The following is an 18,590-nucleotide window of genomic DNA, read 5'->3' as shown; positions in this document are numbered from 1 at the left end:
TGCCGTCAGCTTACAGTATACACCGTGATCATTTCTATCACTGAAAACCAGAGAAGCTTTTGTCCTGTGCTGTAGTGACAGCACACCTCCAGAGATCATTGTAAGATGCTGTCCCTCTAGGGCAAAATCCTATAGAGACTTTTTTTTTTTTTTTTTTTTTTTTTTTTTGCCAGTCACTTTGATAAAGTTCAAAATACAGGGCAGGGCAAAGTTTTACAAATTTGGAACCACAAAGCAGGTTTATCCCAAATAAGAAGGCTTTATCTGGATGCTGAAATTCCAGATAATTCATTAACTGATTAAAGGATTACTTTTGCCAGTTGAAATTGCTCTCCTGCCAAGAATAGATTTCTCAAAAGCTAGACTTTTGTATATTCACATCTTGACGGATTACGAACATTACAAAAGAATGTTCTTACGTTTTCCAAGCTATGGAATTGGTCTTTTATATGACCAGTGGCTTCTGTGAAAGATCACTTTGGTTTTTTTCTCTCAAACACAATTGGTGTTTTAAAGTACATTCTATGAGATTTTCGCCCGTTATTATGAGATACTGTGAATTGATGAAAGGTAATATTAATGCTTTTGAGTTTTCCTACAGTAATTGAGATACATTTGATTTAAAGGATGGGGGAAGTGGAGTTTTAAAGGAAATCAACTTCTCACCCATGGCCTTTGCATGAGGCCTCCACCTCTCCCAACGTGAGAGTTCTATGATGCTGTTTCAGTGCTATTAAAACAGACTTCTTCAATAATTGCCAGTTTATTAACTGTCTAAAGACAACCTGAAGAATTTTAAGTCAAATCTTATTTCTACTAGGACTAAAACTGGATCTTACAGAAACAGACTCACAGACACAGAGAACAGACTTGTGGTTGCCAAGGGGGAGGGGGTAGGTGGGGGAGGGATGGATTGGGAGTTTGGGATTAGCAGATGCAAACTATTGTATAAAGAATGGATAAACAACACGGTCCTATTGTATAGCACAGGACTGTATTCAATATCCTGTAATAAACCACAAAGGAAAAGAAAAAATAATAATAATAAAACTGGATCTGTCCAGTTTAGCAGCTCAGCAGGTGAAAAATTGTAAGAATTCTAAGTGTGATGGTAGTATTTCCAAAGTGAACAATCTCTCGGATTTTTCAAGAAGCTATTCTAAGGGTGAATCTGAGGCCCTTTTGGGATAGAACGGAAGTGATCCAGGGCAGGGTTCTGGAGAAGATGGAAGCTCTCATACTTCTTCTCCGAGCTGGCAGTTTAGACTTCCTATGGCAGCCATAGCCAGACGGGTCTTGGTGGGTGTAGGTCCATGCTGTTGGGCCCTTGCATAGTCACCATGGCCCCTGCATTCAGGGGCTCCTCACGTCAGCACTAGGGTGGTTACCAATGAGGCTGGGGCGTTCTGTCTGCTCCGTTGTTTAGTGTCTCTTCTGAGGCTACTCTTGTCTCGTGTTAACGTGTGACACAAAGGTCGTCAGGTCCCCTCCATGTGTCCATCCACACACAACCATGGTCTTCCAATCTTTTTCCTTCTAGACCCCTGCCCAGTTGGCCAAGCCATTCACTATTTCCCAGGATTCTCATGATTTCTAACTCTGGGCCACTTCTCTTTCATTTTAAAGCGGGTGACCAGGTGCACTGCCCACTGGAAGAATTTTCCCTCACCACACTCTAGCAAGGCCACCTCGCAGGGAGCCTGCAACATGGAGGTCATGCATTTGCAGTTTGCACCCACCTAACGAGCTCACCCTCTACAAGCAAGCGTGGGTTTTTTCTCCCTCCAGTGGGAAGCTCTGTACGGCTACGGGGCTAAGCCACTGGGGGACGGAACAACAGACATGGTGCGCTGGGGTCTGCACTGCTGTTCACGCCATCTGCTTTGCCCACTAGGGCTGCCTGGCCTCGATCCTGAACTTTCCGTTTCATCTCATGCTGGATTGCTGCTGGGCCAGCCTGACTTTATGATTTACTAGGTCTGCCCTGCTCATGATGGACAGATCCAGCCGCATGGTCACGGGGTGTTCCAAAGCCCAGTAACACAGCAGGAGATGCTTTTCTGAAGTGTCTAATTCCATGCTGCTCTGAGATGGCTTGAGCGCAGCGGAGGCTGGGGGCCTGCTTTGTGACTCTCCCGCTGGGGCCTTCCACGTGCTCCACACACCTTCCGTCCCCCTGCTGATACATCCCACACCTGCTGCAGGGACCTCTCCTACTCGGTCCCCTTCAGAGCTCGTAAGTAGCCTTTTGGTCCACTTAGCATGGGCACTGCAGCAGTATTTCCAGCCGTGGAACCCGCTGCTTCTACGGTCCAAAGAGGCCACCCAGGCATTGTGATCCCTTCTTCGTGAAAGACAGGGTCAGATGCAGTGCTCTGGAGGAGATGTCCTGGCACAGCCCGGATCACCTGACCCCTAAAAAGTCTACCAATATGGCAACCACTCAGTCTGCCCTATTCCCTGAAGGGCCTGCTAAATCTCTACATTCCGTTGTAAGACTGACTTCTTTCAGGGAAAATCTAGAAATTCTTTTTTTTTTTTTTTTTAAGTAACAGAAATTTATTCTCTCACAGTTCTGGAGGCTAGAAGTCTGAAATCAAGTTGTTGGCAGGGCCGTGCTCCCTCTGACTTCTCTGAAGGCGGATCCTTTTTTGCTTCTTCTGTCTACTGGGAGCTCCAGGCATCCCTTGACTCGTGGCAGCATAACTCCCATCTTTGCTCCTGGCATCACACAGAATTCCCCTGTGTGTGCTTCTCTCTGCATCTCTCCTTTCTCATAAGGACATCATATTGGATTAGGGCCCACTCTTAGGACCTCATCTTAACTTGATTTCATCTGCCAAGATCCTTTTTCTAAATAAAGTCACATTTGCAGGTACTGGGGGTTAGGACTTGCACATATCTTTTGGGGGACACAACTCAACCAGTGATGGTCCTCCAGATATGAAAATTTAAAAAGCACAAAGTAAAGCAAGAAGGACAACAGTTGCCTAGGACATTTACTTTATCTGACATCATATTGCCAGACTATGATAATAATTGTAATATGTACTACCTATGATACCTTTATTATTAATAATATTAGGAAATCTAGAAATTCTTGTCTCTCCCCCATGCCAGTGGTTCTCACACTGTGGCATACATAAGAATATATTTGAACGCTTGCCAAAATGTAAATTATCAGGCCCCGCCCACAGAGATTCTGATTCCAAATATAGCTACGTGAGCCCAGGAATCTGCATTTTGAGAGAGTACCCTCCATCGCCCCCGTGTTTCGGAAGGACTTTGAGAAGCTCTGCTTTGTGTCTTTGAACATGCTGTTCACTTTGCCTCTGACGCTTTCCTTTCTTCTCCATCTTCAACTCCTACTCATTCTTCAGGACTCAGCTCCAATCAATGTCACCTCTTGGGACTTCGCTGGTGGCACAGTGGTTAAGAATCCACCTGCCAGTGCAGGGGCCATGGGTTCAAGCCCTGGTCCAGGAAGATTCCACATGCTGCGGAGCAACTAAGCCCATGCGCCACAACTACTGAGCCTGCGCTCTAGAGCCGGTGCTCCACAACAAGAGAAGCCACTGCAATGAGAAGCCCTCGCACCGCAACGAAGAGTAGGCCCCGCTCGCCTCAACTAGAGAAAAGCCCCCGCACAGCAACAAAAACCCAACGCAGCCAAAAATAATAAATAAGTAAATAAATAAATTTTTTTTTTAAAATGTCACCTCTTTCGTGAAGCTTTTCCTAACTCTCGCCAGGCTGGAGTTAGTCCATCAGGATGTCACAGCAATTTTCATGCCTCTTTTAATTTCCATAGTTACTTCTGTGAAGTCTTGTCTTCTCACAAGGCTATAAACTTCTGAAAAACAGAGATTTTCCTTCACGTTTTATCTCCAACAGTTATCCCAGGTCCAAGCACATGGCAGCCACTCACCATACACTTCTTAGACTGATAAGTGCATGAATCCTGGGGATCTAAGTGTGATAATTGTGACTGTGAATTGGTTGAGTTCCACATGATAAAAAGTTGATATATCAACATTTAGTCCTTTCATTTTCTCACTAAGTGAATAGCCTATGCTTTCTCCAGAAATCTCATCATACACTTTTCTTAATCCCTTTATGGATAATACCCTAAACCCTCAAGGACTGACATTTGATCAGCACATAAAGACTTTTTTTCTAAACAGAGAATAAGGTTTTACCTACGGTAAATAAATACCTAAATAAATAAATAAAGGAAAATTTTCCAGGAACAATTTTCTATGAGTTTCCCATCCATTTCAATGGTGAACTTCTTTTGCTAATTAAATATTAATTTGCTTGACCTGACCCATTTCTGCAGTGCAAGCTTAGTCCTCTGTGGATCCATGTGTTTAATAAAGCACAGCATGACTGGGAGATACCTCTTTACTCCACCTTTGCTCTGTGAAATCCCACAAAGATGAATTTACTTCAGCCCAAGCCAGAATCAAGTTGTTGATGTTGGTGACAGTGGTGGTGGTGTGAATGCCCTTTCTATATGCTATGATCCATTTTAGAAAAGAGCAGAATGTCAACGTGCTCATGGAATTTCATACAGTAAATGCTATTGGTATTTAGAGAGAGTGAATCAAAGAAATTAACACATCAGAGCAACATTTGATGCAACTTGAGAAATTAAATGACTTCTTCAGAAACGGCTTAAGAAACGAAGAATCTCTGACCAGAGTCTTGGTCTTCTTGTGAGATATTTATTACCTTTACCTGAATTTCAGCTACTGATTTGTGCTGTGTCAACTCAACAGACCTACAAGGCACATTCTCTTTTGTGGCACTGAACTATTTTCTCACAGTGATGAAGAATCCTCGTAGCTTGATCCACCCAAAGAGGAGCTCCTGGTACATTGAAATAAAGTCATTAAAAATTGGGTAACAAATAAAATGAAAATATATATGGAGCTTTTTCTGTACAATACGTAGTAATAACTATCCTAAAAGACCAAAGAAATTATTTTTCTTTTTAGAGTTTATTCCTCCAAACAAAATTAAAGGCAAAAATACATAATGCTTCCCGTAGATTCTAATGTATACTACCTATTTACTTTATACCAAAAGGATAAAGTAAAATTTTCTTCTTAATAAAAGCACATAAAATAATTTAAAAGATATGTACCATGAAATCACACTAGAAAAGCTCCTGTTTATTTGAATACAGTCTCTTCAATCTTCCTTTGCCTTTTATGAGTGGGTATTTGTACCTAAAAAGAAATTTGAATTCCAAAAGAACAGGAAGCGTTGGAGTATAAATACAGGACCAAATGCATTTATCTTGTTTACGTTTTTAAAGCCCTACATGTTCCACTAGTGACTAGGAATTGTAGCAAATGTTTTTCTTATTTCAAAAAGAATATAATGAGCTATGCGAACATTTCCAGGATAATCAGGCAGAAATTTGCTGCAGTGAACCATGAAGAATTTTTTTAACAATGCAAGAAAATAGTCAGTGATTTTCATAGTAATCAAATCACTAACAGCTTCTAAATTCTGCTCCCCTAATAGTAGGAGAACAGATGAAGGGTAAAGAACTATAAATGAAAAAGGAATGAATCTTCCACCAACCAAATGGCTGTTTACACTGACAAATTGTCACATCAATCAACAATCCTTGGACCAAATAAAAACAACTGCATTACAAAGCTATATTCTTCTACGCTTTATTCTGACATTTCTCGCCCTCTTACCACCAAAGTAAATATATGTCTCCATAAAGATGTACATACACATGGAAATGGCAGTGAGGCACACATTGGGAATTACTTACTCTTTTGTTAAGCATGTCCTCCTTCTTGGGAACCTACTTTAAATTTTAAATATTTCTAGGAGGAGCAACATGCATTGTTATCAACTTACTGAAAATTTGTTTATCAGATCTTTCTTCTCTGTGACCCAGGCTGCAAGAGAGGAAGTAGGAAGAACAGGAAATGAAGAAAGTGTACAAGAAGGGGAGGTAGGAACCTCAAAGACAAACAGCCTACCACAGGTTTGCCAGCCCTGACAGCCAGCACTTGGATTGCTTGCCAACGCACAAGTGAGTTTAGTGCAAGCAGAGTTCCCAGCGTAAATACCATTTGTTGCCACCACCAGCTACTTGGAAGACCAGGGAAGCACCAAATTCTTGTCTCTGTGACAAATTTGGGCATGCAGAAACAGAAACCGGGCACAGTAAAAGTTTCCTTGGTGAAAAGGAAGAACGCTGTTGCTCTCTGCCATCTGATGTGTTCAGATCCCAAAAAGAAATTTTGATCTGACATGTAAACAATGGGTAATGCTCTATTGGATCTAATTCATTTCACATTCACATTATGGGAATTTGTGATTATTTCTTTATTGCTAAATGTAAACAATACATATCCTGTACTAAGAACTGATCATCAATTACTCTCTAAGCAGAAAGACTGAAGTAATGGTGATGGTGGTGGTGGTTTTCTCTAGACATAATGGCCACCAGTTAGCCAATGACACAGTACACGGATGACACAATGGCTGTCTTTCCAAGAGATAAAAATAGATTCACGCAGCTGCATATACCTTCTGTCCTAAGTGATTCTGTTTCATCACTATGAAGAACTTACCCAACGGAGCTCTACCCTACAGCAACTACACCTGCAAAAGTTACTTTATTTTCAAGTTTTCCAAGCTTTAGATGAGTATTATTTGGGAATTTGGCCAGTTAAAGGAGAGGTGGCAGGTTCTGAGTGTAAGGTGTTCAAAAGTCAGGATCCCATCACAGCAGCTACTCGAGGCAAGTTCAAGTATACATCCTAAGTCAGGATGGTCTGGAACTTATTGTGGGAAGTGGACCCCTGACGACAGCTACCAAACAGAGATGCCCACACACACATTCAGTCCGGTTCTAGCTTCCCCTTATCTTGCTGCCGTCAATACTTGGAAGATTTAAAAGGTAGCCATTTTTATTCCAAAACGTTGTCCTTGAAGTTTATTTCTCTAAGCCTCACCCTGCCTGTCCACCACACCAGTAATATGTTTGCTGGAATGCAGGAAATCCAGCTAAAGAGTAAAAGATGTTTGGGTGCTAACCAATATTTACACTGCAGCTGGGTGTGAGTCTTTCAAAGGCCGCAAAAATGTGCATATTGTTGACCTACCAATTTCATTTCTCATAATTTTTCCAAAGAAAATAACAAGAGGTTTGTGCAAGGACTGAGCTACAAGGACTCTTATTGTAGAGTTTTTTTATAATATTAAAAAAATAAACAAACCACCTGAATATACAGCTATATGAAATCTTTAAATAATTCATGGTGTATGTGTTTCACTAGGATATTTTGCTATCATTTAATAGTAATAACAATCTCTAAATGAATAGAAAAATATTTATAGAATAGCATTCAGGGAAAAAGCTTGGAATGTAACATTTTGTACTGTATAAACTATAAGAAAAAACTGAAGGGACACACACCCCAACTCTAAGAGGATTTATAAGTGAGTGATGGGATTAGCAACTACCTTCTATAGTCTTCTCTCTGCTTTTCTATATTTTCCAAATAATCTGCAATAAATATGTATTAGTTTTATATTCAGAAAAAAGTAATTTCCAGAACAATAAAGTAAATTTGGGAGCACAGATGTCAGTCGTTGGAAGCTCTCTGAGCTCTTTGAGAGCAAAGGTTTGCAGATTAAGGTATGTGTTGACTTGTATTATGTTAAACAGAAATGCGTGCTGTTGCTACTTTTGTGTTCACAAATGATAATGCTTCAACTCCCTTAAGTGGCTGAAAACAGATGTTTTTTCAGGAAGTTTTGGGTGAGCATTTAGTGGGGCTGGTGGGTTGAAGCAAACAGCCAAGGAATAAAATGTCGGCCAAGAAGTAGCGTGTAGGCAATAACAGTTTCCTGCAGGTGTTGTGCTCAGAATTCCTGGACATAAGAACAAAGGTTGACAATTCCTTTTGATACCGACTAGGATTCTTGGCCTTCCCCAATCAATAGAAATTGATGAGAGGCCAGACAAGAAATTCAGGCAAGGCTTTATCGGGGCCCCTGCTGCAGCAGTGGGGAGCGGCTTAGGTGGTCTGCCCACCCCTTTGGTGGTGTTGAGTGCAGGGCGCATGTGTAGTACCCTGCTTTTGCTCCTGACACCCTGTTTTTGCTCCCGGCTCTTCAGAAGTGGCAGTTGGGGGTTTTTTGTATCTTTTGTCCAGAATTTGCCCCAACTGTGCATGCATGCAGTTATGTTTAGTCCCTTATAGTTTCTTTTTATTTTGTTGCTCTGGGGGACATTTTTCCAGGTGCAAGCATTGCAACAGTGCAGCAAAGGGTCCCAGGTCCCAGCCTGTCTCACTTTGACCCTAGACATGGACTGACTTTCCTTCTGCCCCAACATCCTATGGCCTATGCTTCCAGGGACCGTGGACGCTCATGCCCTGTGGACTCAGGAGAGTGGGTGGCGTGGCCGCTGAGCAGTCCAGAATACCCAGGGCTGATCTGTTGTGAAGGGCCAGCCCTAGTCCCTGAGCACCAATGCAAACAGGAAATGAGACCTTTCAAACTCTAAGTGGAAGACAGGTTCCTCGGAATACAAATGGCTGAAGGAGAAAGTATAAACAGCAGGAGACTATGGGAAGAAGCAAAAGAACCATTTCACACTTGGTTTTGGAGGCAGCAGAGTATCAAAGTCATTGCACTGAACGGAGTCGAGTCCCAGCGCTGCCACTTACACACAGAAAGCCTTCGGGCACATGCCTCCAGGTCTCAGCTTCCTAGTTCACGAAAGGAGATACCAGTTGATTCTCGTGTCCACGGTAGTTACGTTCTATGAAGTCGCCGTAAACACTGAATTCGTGAATGTGGAACCATTGACCCTATGGGAAAGACAGGGTTAGGGTCCTGTGAGCCTCTGGTCACAATATTCTTATCAACCCATAAACACCCGGCCTTCTTTTATGTATGCTTTGTTTAAAGACACCTTATTTAATATACATCGTCGTTGACTTGTTAACATTGAACTAACCACCTATCACTCTCTCATACCTGAACGAAGCTTATCTGACACAACTGTTCTCTCCATAAGGCACATCTCTTAAGAACACTCTTTTTGTTTAGCTTTGTTGTTTGTTTCCCAAAACAAACAACTTTTTATTGAAGTATAGTTGATTTCCAATGTTATGTTAGTTTCGAGTGTATAGCAACGTGATTCAGTTATAGATATATATATCTATTCTTTTTCAGATTCTTTTCCATTATAGGTTATTACAAGATATTGAATATAGTTCCCTGGCCATACAGTGGGTCCTTGTTGTTTATCTATCTCATATATAGTGGTGTGTACCTGTTAATCCCAAACTCCTAATTTATCCATCCCCCCCTTCCCCTTTGGTAACCATAGGTTTGTTTTCTATGTCTGTGAGTCTATTGCTGTTTTGTAAATAAGCTCCTTTGTATCACTTTTTTAGATTCCACATGTAAGTGAGATCATAGATTTGTCTTTCTCTGCCTGACTGACTCCACTTAGTATGATAATCTCCAGGTCCATCCATGTTGCTGCAAATGGCATTCTTTCAATCTTTTTTATGGCTGAGTAATATACCACTGTATATATATACACCATATCTTCTTTATCCATTCATCTGTCGATGGACACTTAGTTGCTTCCATGTCTTGGCTATTGTAAATAGTGCTGCTATGGATATTGGGGTGCATGTATCTTTTCGAATTAGAGTTTTTGTCTTTTCCGGATATATGCCCAGGAGTGGGATTGCTGGACCATATGGTAGCTCTATTTTTATTTTTTTAAGGAACTTCCATACTGTTAAGAACACTCTTTAGCACTGTGCTTGGGGGCCATTTTAAACAACGAAATCAACATAAAGCATAAAAATACAAAAACAGCACTACATAGACCCTAAAAAAGGACACATTTACAGTGTGAGGCTAAGACTGTACTTTCAAGGATTATCTCTCTAGTTCATTTCAGTGTGAGGCTGAAACAAGAAGGCCGAGTGTGGCCTTGTTGCACCTCACCTGGGAACATGTGCATCAAGCAACTCAAACTTTTGCCTGCTCTGCACAGGTGTGTGTCCACAAATGACTGAAAAAGTATGGCAAGCATCCATGTGGGGTTACAAGTAAATTTTAGCAAGTAAGTGAATTTGCAAATACAGAAGCTTCAAATTATAAAGATCAATGGCAATAATAGTACCTGCTTCAGTAAGTTGTTGTAGAGATACATGAAATAATCATGTCAAGCATTTGACTCAGCATTTGGCACATATATACCAAACATGTGCTGGAAAAAAACCTGCTTTTGTAAAATATTTGAAGCCCTTGTTCATGTTAAGTATGTAATGATGCATATTCCCATATACTCTAAATAAATACTCGGGAAAGAGGATTACAAAAACAACGTAATGTTAACATGACCTGATAAACCGGTACAATTTTTTGCCATTATTTTTTTCAAATGAACTTTAAAAAAACACTTCGAACCATCTATATATTTTTTGTAGCAGGTTTGTTGAGTTATAATCAAGACCTTTAGGAGACCTGGGCAGGGGCCGGGGTTGGGGGGAGTGGGGGGGAGTGGGAGGGAGCAAATAAATTGTTTTGCAATAAAAATTATTTTGCAATAACTAACCCTTACTCAGAAGTAAATGTGCTATTTCCTCAATAAAATATTAATAGGACTCAGTAAAGAGTGTTTCAGTGTAATTTTTTTAAACATTAAGAACCACCTAGTTTGGCATCTATTTTTACTTAGTTGTGATAGTAAACACAAGGGTTCTTCTTTACTGGGCATGAAATTTCCTTGCCAGAAAGTAAATATTGAATGATAACGTAAGGAGCTATAAACACAATTACCTGAGAGATTTTCTAGGAAGTCGTTTTCCCGCCTAAGCCAAATGGATTGAGATGATTAAAAACTAACCTTCTTTCCAAATGGGACAAGGTGAGCATTTTCTCCTAAATCATTCTCCACAACTCTCTACAGCATTTGAAACCTTTCCTTCTCCTTAGAGGTTGAAGTTCAAAACTTTGCCAAACTTTTGTTGTTGTTGTCGTCACCTACGATACATGGAAAGCTCTACCTACAGTATCTGTAACATCTCTCTCAAGTGTCTCAACTCCCAAACCCCGATTTCTGTTTACGGGATCACCATTCCCACAGTTATTCAGGCTTGTAACCTTGGATGGTCTTTTTCTTCTTCCTCTTCATGGCCACATGTCAATCCCATCCAATCACTCCATCCTAATGAGACTACATTTGCGGTGTTTGTCACATACGCCCCCATCTCTCCGTCCCCACGGCCCTCTTCCTAATTGAGTCCCTAAATTCTTATTGCCGGAGCCGAGGCAATAGCTTCGTAACCACCCTCCATCCCACACCCCAAAGCATCCTCGCCACCGCTACCAACTTCATTTTTACGAAGGACTGTTTTAGTATCACACCCCTGCTCAGAGCCCTTCAGTGGCTCCCCAGGGCCCGTGGACTAAAGTGCTGACTCTCCCCTTGGCTTAGCAGGGGCCTGTCTGCAGTCCTCCTTCACACCCGTAGCCCTCACAGCTGCCTGCCGTGAAGCCAGGGCCAGGCCAGAACTCTCTCCGTGAGTCCAGATCCCAACCTTGATCTTCTCCTGCTACGTTCCTTCCGCTCACGTTTCCTCTCCCCTGACTCCCAGGTGCTTCACTGCTAAAGTCATTTCAGGTCCAACTCAGGTGCCACCTCTTCCCTGATGCCTTTCCAAATTCAAGCCACCACTGTCACCCTCCCTCCGGAGGGCGCAGCACAGGCTCTGAGCCACGCAGACGACAACCTTGCTTGGTTGTAATTCAGGTATTTTAGTACCAGATTCTTCAACAGGGTCAGTGGAGATTTTTGTCTACCTTGTGGGAAGAAATGGGAATGGAAACATTCAAAAGGAGTGAAATCTGAGGTGGAGAAATACCAAATGTATCTCCAGGGTGCTGTGTGGAGGAAAAACAGAGGGTCTTTTCTTGAGTAATCACCTTCAAACCTTTTTTTTTTTTTCCCTTCAGGCAATCATTTTCTGTAAGGGCACTGAGGAACAGAGCCTCCAACTCTTGTAAAAGGCACCTTTTATCCTTAGGCGAGGGATCTCTCCTCATCTAATATTTTAGATAAAATGGAAGGTTCTGTTTGGGCTCTGAAAACATCACTGTTCCAAAGCTGCAGGATTTCTGATGAGAGAGTTCCTGGAGAAGTGTTCGGTAGGTAAAAAGAGCATCTCGTGGGCTTCCCTGGTGGCACAGTGGTTAAGAATCCGCCTGCCAATGCAAGGGACACGGGTTCAAGCCCTGGTCCGGGAAGATCCCACATGTCGCGGAGCAACTAAGCCCGTGCGCCACAACGACTGAGCCCGTGCGCCACAACTACTGAGCCTGCGCTCTAGAGCCCGTGCTCCAGAACAAGAGAAGCCACTGCAATGAGAAGCCCGCGCACCACAATGAAGAGTAGCCCCCGCTCACCGCAACTAGAGAGAGCCCACAGCAATGAAGACCCAACGCAGCCAAATATAAATAAATTAATTAAATTTTTTTTTTTAAACAGAGCATCTTGTTCCAGGAGGGAACCAGTTACACGGCTATAAGATGGGGACCCGAAATGCCTGAAGACATCGTGGTCCTGTGCGTAGGAAGAACTGAAGGTCCAGCTGCTGCCTGGAGGGTAACACGTTCTGGAGAAAAGGACAAGGTGAGGAAAGAGTTTAAATAGGAAACATGTTTGAGAGATTGCTGTGGTCTGGGTGTGTCCCCTCAAAATTGACACGTGAAAATCCTAACCGCCCCAATGATGATGGTATTAGTAGGTGGGCCCTTTGGGACGTGCTTAGGTCCTGAAGGTAGAGCCCTCAAAATGGGATTAGTGCCGTGTTAAAAAGGCTCCTGAGAGCTCCCTCGCCCCTTCCACCATGTGAGGACACACCAGAAGGCCCAGCAGTGAACCAGGAAGTGGGCCCTCATGCCACCATGCTGGCACCTTGATCTTGGACCTCCCTTCCTCCAGAACTAATAATTGAGAACTGAGAAATAAATGTTGCTTATAAGCTCCCTAGGCTGTGGTATTTTGTTATAACAGCCTAAATGGACTAAGACAGAGTCTTACCCATTTTTGCCTAATGGCTTCAGGAAAGAATCATGTTCAGACTTAGAAAAAATTATAAAAGGGAAATTTCTATTTGTACCATTTATTAGGTTACAGAAACTCATTCTTCACATTGTTTTAAAATATCTCCTGGATATAGATACATGGAAGACCACAGTGGCAATGGTCATTGTTTGGGGGTAGTGGGATCGCTTTGTTTGCTTCTTTTTTTCTGGCTGCAGTTTTTCACGTTTTCATAACAAATAATGTTAGCCTCTAGGACAGTGGTTCTCAATTCTGGCTGCACCCTATAATCCCTCTGAAGCTTCTCTTTAAAATGCCTAGGCCCACCGTAGCAATCTGGTTAGTCTGTGGTAGGACCCAGCTGTCAGGATTTTTTAAAGCTCCTCTAGTGAATGAGGACCGTGCCCTTGGAGTCCTCCTCTTCCACAGCCCACCTCCTTTTACTCTATCCTAAGAAAGAAGATTGTTCAGATTTTTGGGACAGAGTCACAGAGTTTAAATGAGCCTATAAGGAGAAAATCTGCTCTGTCTTCTTTTTCCTCTGGCTGGCACGATGGGATTTTGCTCCACTGAAATGCAAATTCCCAGCTTATGTGTTCAATGGTGCAAGGCAAACAGGGTGCCTGGGTTCCACGGCAGTCCCAGTAACCAGCCTGAGGGAAGCTTACCCTCCAAGGAGTCCAGCCCATTTCCCGCTGTTCTGCATGGGTATTTGGAGCTAAAGCCCAACTAAAGAGAATGTATTTTGCTACAACTTGATATGCCCATTATTGCCTGGGGTTAAATAAATCTCTCTTAGTAACCTAAAGAGGAAATGATGTAGCTGGGTCAACGGAGGATTCAGGAATATGTGTCCTTAATCAAATACCATCTAGTATCACCCAGTGAAACCTTGACTTTTGACAAACATGTTTTATTTATGTAATAAAAAATAATTTTAAGATAAAACAAAACTATTTGGGGAATGATTAGCACTGCTCATTTCAGTGATCCAGCAAATAATCCAGAGGAAATCTGTCATTCCCTGGCTGTTGCTAGGACTGTGGTTCACTGGGCAGTTTTTCTGTGAGACAGACTTACTGAAGATGGCCCCGGGAAGAAAATGATAGGGGAGTAAAGGAAGTTTCTGTGATGTTGGTAGAATGTGTGCTAATGAACCAAAGAGCACGAAGGATGAGATACAAGGAGGGTAGGAGGGAATTCCCTGGCAGGCCAGTGGTTAGGACACCATGCTTTCATTGCTGAAGGTGCAGGTTCAATCCCCGGTTGGGGAACTAAGATCCCGCAAGCTGCGAGGCACGGCCAAACAATAGAAAGAAACATAATAATTTAAAGAAAAAAAAAAGGAGGGTAGGAAAACGTGCTTTAGTCAAGAGATGATTAAGGTATGGAGGTGAAGTAAATATTGCACAGAACAGTCCAGGCTCTGAGCTGGCAAACAACTCAATAGACAGCAGAGCCCGTTGCTTAAATACTAAGCCCAAAATTGCCTACCACTGTTTCGATACCAAAGACCCAACCTACTATCACAAAATCTAGACAGTTATCTGAGGTTTCTGTTTGGCTAGAATTCTGAGAAGCCAAAAATAGCTGAATATAGCCCATCAGCCTGAAGTTGAGAATTTTCGTGGATTCCAAATGTCCAGTGAATACTTCTGACCTGTATGTGTCGTGCTTATATGACTTCTTTCATTTATATTTTTCAGGCCAACCTACTTTCCTCCACATAATTTCTCAGCAATCTTTTTGATTTTTTATGTTCAATAATAATAATAATGAAAATAATGTTACCATTTATTAGACATTAGTATAATATAGCACCATCTTAGGTACTTTACAGATATTCGTCTACTCTTAGGACTGCTGTGAAGTAGGTGTTATTATCTTCATTTTGAAGATGAAACCCAGAGAGGCTTAAATAACTTGTCTACAGTCAAAAGTTAGTAACATAGGGACTTCCCTAGTGGTCCAGTGGTTAAGACTCCACGCTGCCAATGCAGGGGGCCCAGGTTCGATCCCTGGTCGGGGAAATAAGATCCCACATGCCACGCGGCGAGGCAAAAAATAAATAAATAAAAGTCAGTAACATAACCAGACTTACATACCTCTAGTAAACAAATGTTAATCCAACTTATTAATTGCAGCAGCCAGAGCAATTTCTTTGAATTAAATTAATGAATGCAATCTTCTCCATCATATTGGAATCATAATCTCCAGAAAACTGGAAAGAAACCCAAAGATTTCCCAATAAATCAAAAATGAATAGAGTATTAGCAAAATCATTTCAACTGGTTTTGAAAATTGAGACCCAAAGAGAAAAAATAACTTTCCCCAATGTCACGTACAAAATGATGTATGTCAGATGATATGCATATTTTAACCTTCCCAACAACCCAATGAGATACATATTAATATCCCCATTTTAGAGGCTCCAGAAGAGTTGAATAAACCTGTCCAAGGTCACAGAACTACTAAGCATGGGAGTTTGAATTCAAATCTACAATTACCTGACTCTAACGTTAGAGTTCTTAACTGCTGCACTGTAATGTCTCGCAAATAGTTAATTACAGAACAAATGTTCAAATCAGAGGAAAGATAAGTTTACTACAAAATTAGGGTTTTGTGTACGGAAAAAGTGAAACATTTAGGGAAAAACATTTCTCTTTTCTACACCCAGTCACACAAAGGAGCACTGTGAGCTTGACGGGGTTATGCTATGAGGCTCGCCAAGGTCAACGGCCCCCAGGATACCCCCAAGATCAGATGAGTCAGAGAAATAAGGAAGGTGGAGGGGAAGAAACTCATTACTCAGTAGATTTCATTGTCGGCTTCCTAAAACTAAGATTCAAAGTTTAAAGTAGCAAACACGTTAAAAAGAGGAGGTCGAAACTTCAGGCCTCCAGGTAACTGCAAACTCTCCCCCCTCCACCCACATCTAGAAGTAAAAGAGGCAGGGAGGCTTAGAGATAACAAGGCTGGTGTCTGATATTGTTATTGTTGTTTGGCTGTTTTTCTTATTGTTTTTAAAACCCCGCATGTGATGAGGAAAGTAATGATTAACTATAGACAAAATAGAAAACATGCTGTTCTTCATCGATTTCTATTTTAAAAACATAGCTTCTATCCCAAATGAGGTTCTGGTACAGTTTTTTGAAGATTACTGTGAATGCCCTTGAGAAGCATATATCAGAGGAAGCAGACTTTTTTGTCAACGCCTGAATGTCTGAATTCCAATAATGAACCATTTGGATGTGAATTCAAAGGGAGTTTATAATGTCAAGAGAAAATAGTTCTGCAGTAATGCAAGGGAGCCCTGAAAACCTGCTTCCCAAAGGATTTATCCCGCTTTTGATGCAAGGTTAAATGAGGAGTTGATGAAATTCTATGACTTAGGATGCTGAAAAAAAAGTAAAATTCAGACTCTACAGTTCTCCCCATTTCCTTCTAAACTAAATGAGCTACTGTTTTCGGTGCAATGATTTCTTTTTTTTAGTTCTAGAATTTTTTTAAAAACCATAATTGTATATACTAAAAACAAAGACTATAGGCAGTACTCTGTTTGCCGTGCTAGTTTGGTGAATTTTATATCTTTTTATTTTCAGTCACTGCTCTGAAATTAGGCATTCCATCCAGCTTCACCAGATTGCAAATTCTCCACAATACAAGAGTAGAAAAATGGTAAAACTTGTCCCTGATTCAAAATCCTCTTTGAAAAGTGATATTAAGAATACTGAATCATTTGGTAAGTAGAAACGAAATATAATTTCCATTGCCTGCAGAATATGATGTACCACCTGAAAATGAAAGTATAACTGACTTGACTCTTGGATTCACTTGAAAATGCTGCAGACAGCTTATTTCAATTCTCTGTTACCCATTTCAAGGCTAAATCAATGTAATATCTTGACTTTAATGCTAAGCACAGAAAAAAAAAAAAAAGGACCTATTTATTTGGGTGTTTGGACAAAGGGACAGAGAGAAATTGCCCCACCCCTAATCTCCTCATACTGGTCTTCAAATGAGAGTTTCATGACCTGAGACTTCTTACTTGGTACAGATAGGAGTGAAAACACATAAGAAGTTATGGCTGTTTGTTCTCTCTTCTTGAGTTTGATCCTGACCAGGGAGACATAGTTTCTTGGCTTGTTATTTGGAGGAAGTCTTAGGGCCTAACTGGATCTCAAAGAGAATGTGGGCAAGTCAGATGTGCAAGAAAGAAGCCCCATCTCCTGGCTGCCCTTGTAAGTCTTCTTACAGTAAACTTCTCTTCCACAAAAACATTTGACATTCATAGTCACAAGCATTATTTTGGGGAGGATACTTTCTATTATATAATTGTAGCATCATACTACAAATTTCTCAGAACTATATGCACAAAATCTAGGAATGCATTTGCAGTGGTGACCTCATCAAGATTCATATTTTATTATTTCTAAAAATTATGCAGTGATTTCATCAACATGGCAATGATGCATTAGGCTTCTATTTCTTCCATGAATCCTATAGCTTGTGATATATTACTCTCTAGTTCAGTTCACCAAGATTTTGTAAAAATGTTTAAAGTATTAGCTCTGAATCAGATGGAGTTTTTATAAGTCAGAAAAAATTTAATTAACCTAAAGGATATATCAGTTAATTCTTTTGAATTTCCCTTGTAACTCATGTGTATTCTCCTTTTTCTATACACATTCATCATGCAGCTCCATATGCCAAAGAGATGGAAAAATATAGCAGGCAAGAATTTTTTTTTTAACATCTTTATTGGAGTATAATTGCTTTACAATGGTGTGTTAGTTTCTGCTTTATAACAAAGTGAATCAGCTATACATATACATATATCCCCATATCTCCTCCCTCTTGCGTCTCCCTCCCATCCTCCCTATCCCACCCCTCTAGGTGGTCACAAAGCACCGAGCTGATCTCCCTGTGCTATGCAGCTGCTTCCCACTAGCTATTTTACATTTGGTGTTGTATATATGTCCATGCCACTCTCTCACTACGTCCCAGCTTACCCTTTCTCCTCCCCGTGTCCTCAAGTCCATTCTCTACGTCTGCATCTTTATTCCTGTCCTGCCCCTAGGTTCTTCAGAACCATTTTTTTTTTTTTTAGATTCCATATATATATGTTAGCATACCGTATTTGTTTTTCTCTTTCTGACTTACTTCACTCTGTATGACAGACTCTAGGTCCATCCACCTCACTACAAATCATTCAATTTCACTTCTTCTTATGGCTGAGTAATATTTCATTGTATATATGTGCCACATCTTCTTTATCCATTCATCTGTCAATGGACACTTAGGTTGCTTCCATGTCCTGGATACTGTAAATAGAGCTGCAATGAACATTGTGGTACAAGACTCTTTTTGAATTATGGTTTTCTCAGGGTATATGCCCAGTAGTGGGATTGCTGGGTCGTTTGGTAGTTCTATTTTTAGTTTTTTAAGGAACCTCCATACTGTTCTCCAT

General features: G+C 41.1%; 1 protein-coding gene across 1 annotated transcript in view; it reads right to left on the bottom strand.

Moving 5' to 3' along the window:
• CA8 (carbonic anhydrase 8) overlaps window positions 1-18,590 on the bottom strand; it is a 230,125-nt gene that overhangs the window by 118,127 nt on the left and 93,408 nt on the right. Inside the window, exons 3-4 of the mRNA XM_036830406.1 lie at window positions 8,715-8,858; window positions 3,720-3,853 (exon numbers count right to left, since the gene is read on the bottom strand). The gene's annotated coding sequence lies outside the window, so the exon portion shown is untranslated. The remainder of the gene's footprint in view (window positions 1-3,719; window positions 3,854-8,714; window positions 8,859-18,590) is intronic.

Source organism: Balaenoptera musculus, chromosome 17 (genome assembly GCF_009873245.2).
Source record: "Balaenoptera musculus isolate JJ_BM4_2016_0621 chromosome 17, mBalMus1.pri.v3, whole genome shotgun sequence".
NCBI lineage: Eukaryota > Metazoa > Chordata > Mammalia > Artiodactyla > Balaenopteridae > Balaenoptera > Balaenoptera musculus.
The sequence above is the reverse complement of the archived record's forward strand: the minus strand, read 5'-3'. Positions and strand labels throughout refer to the sequence as shown.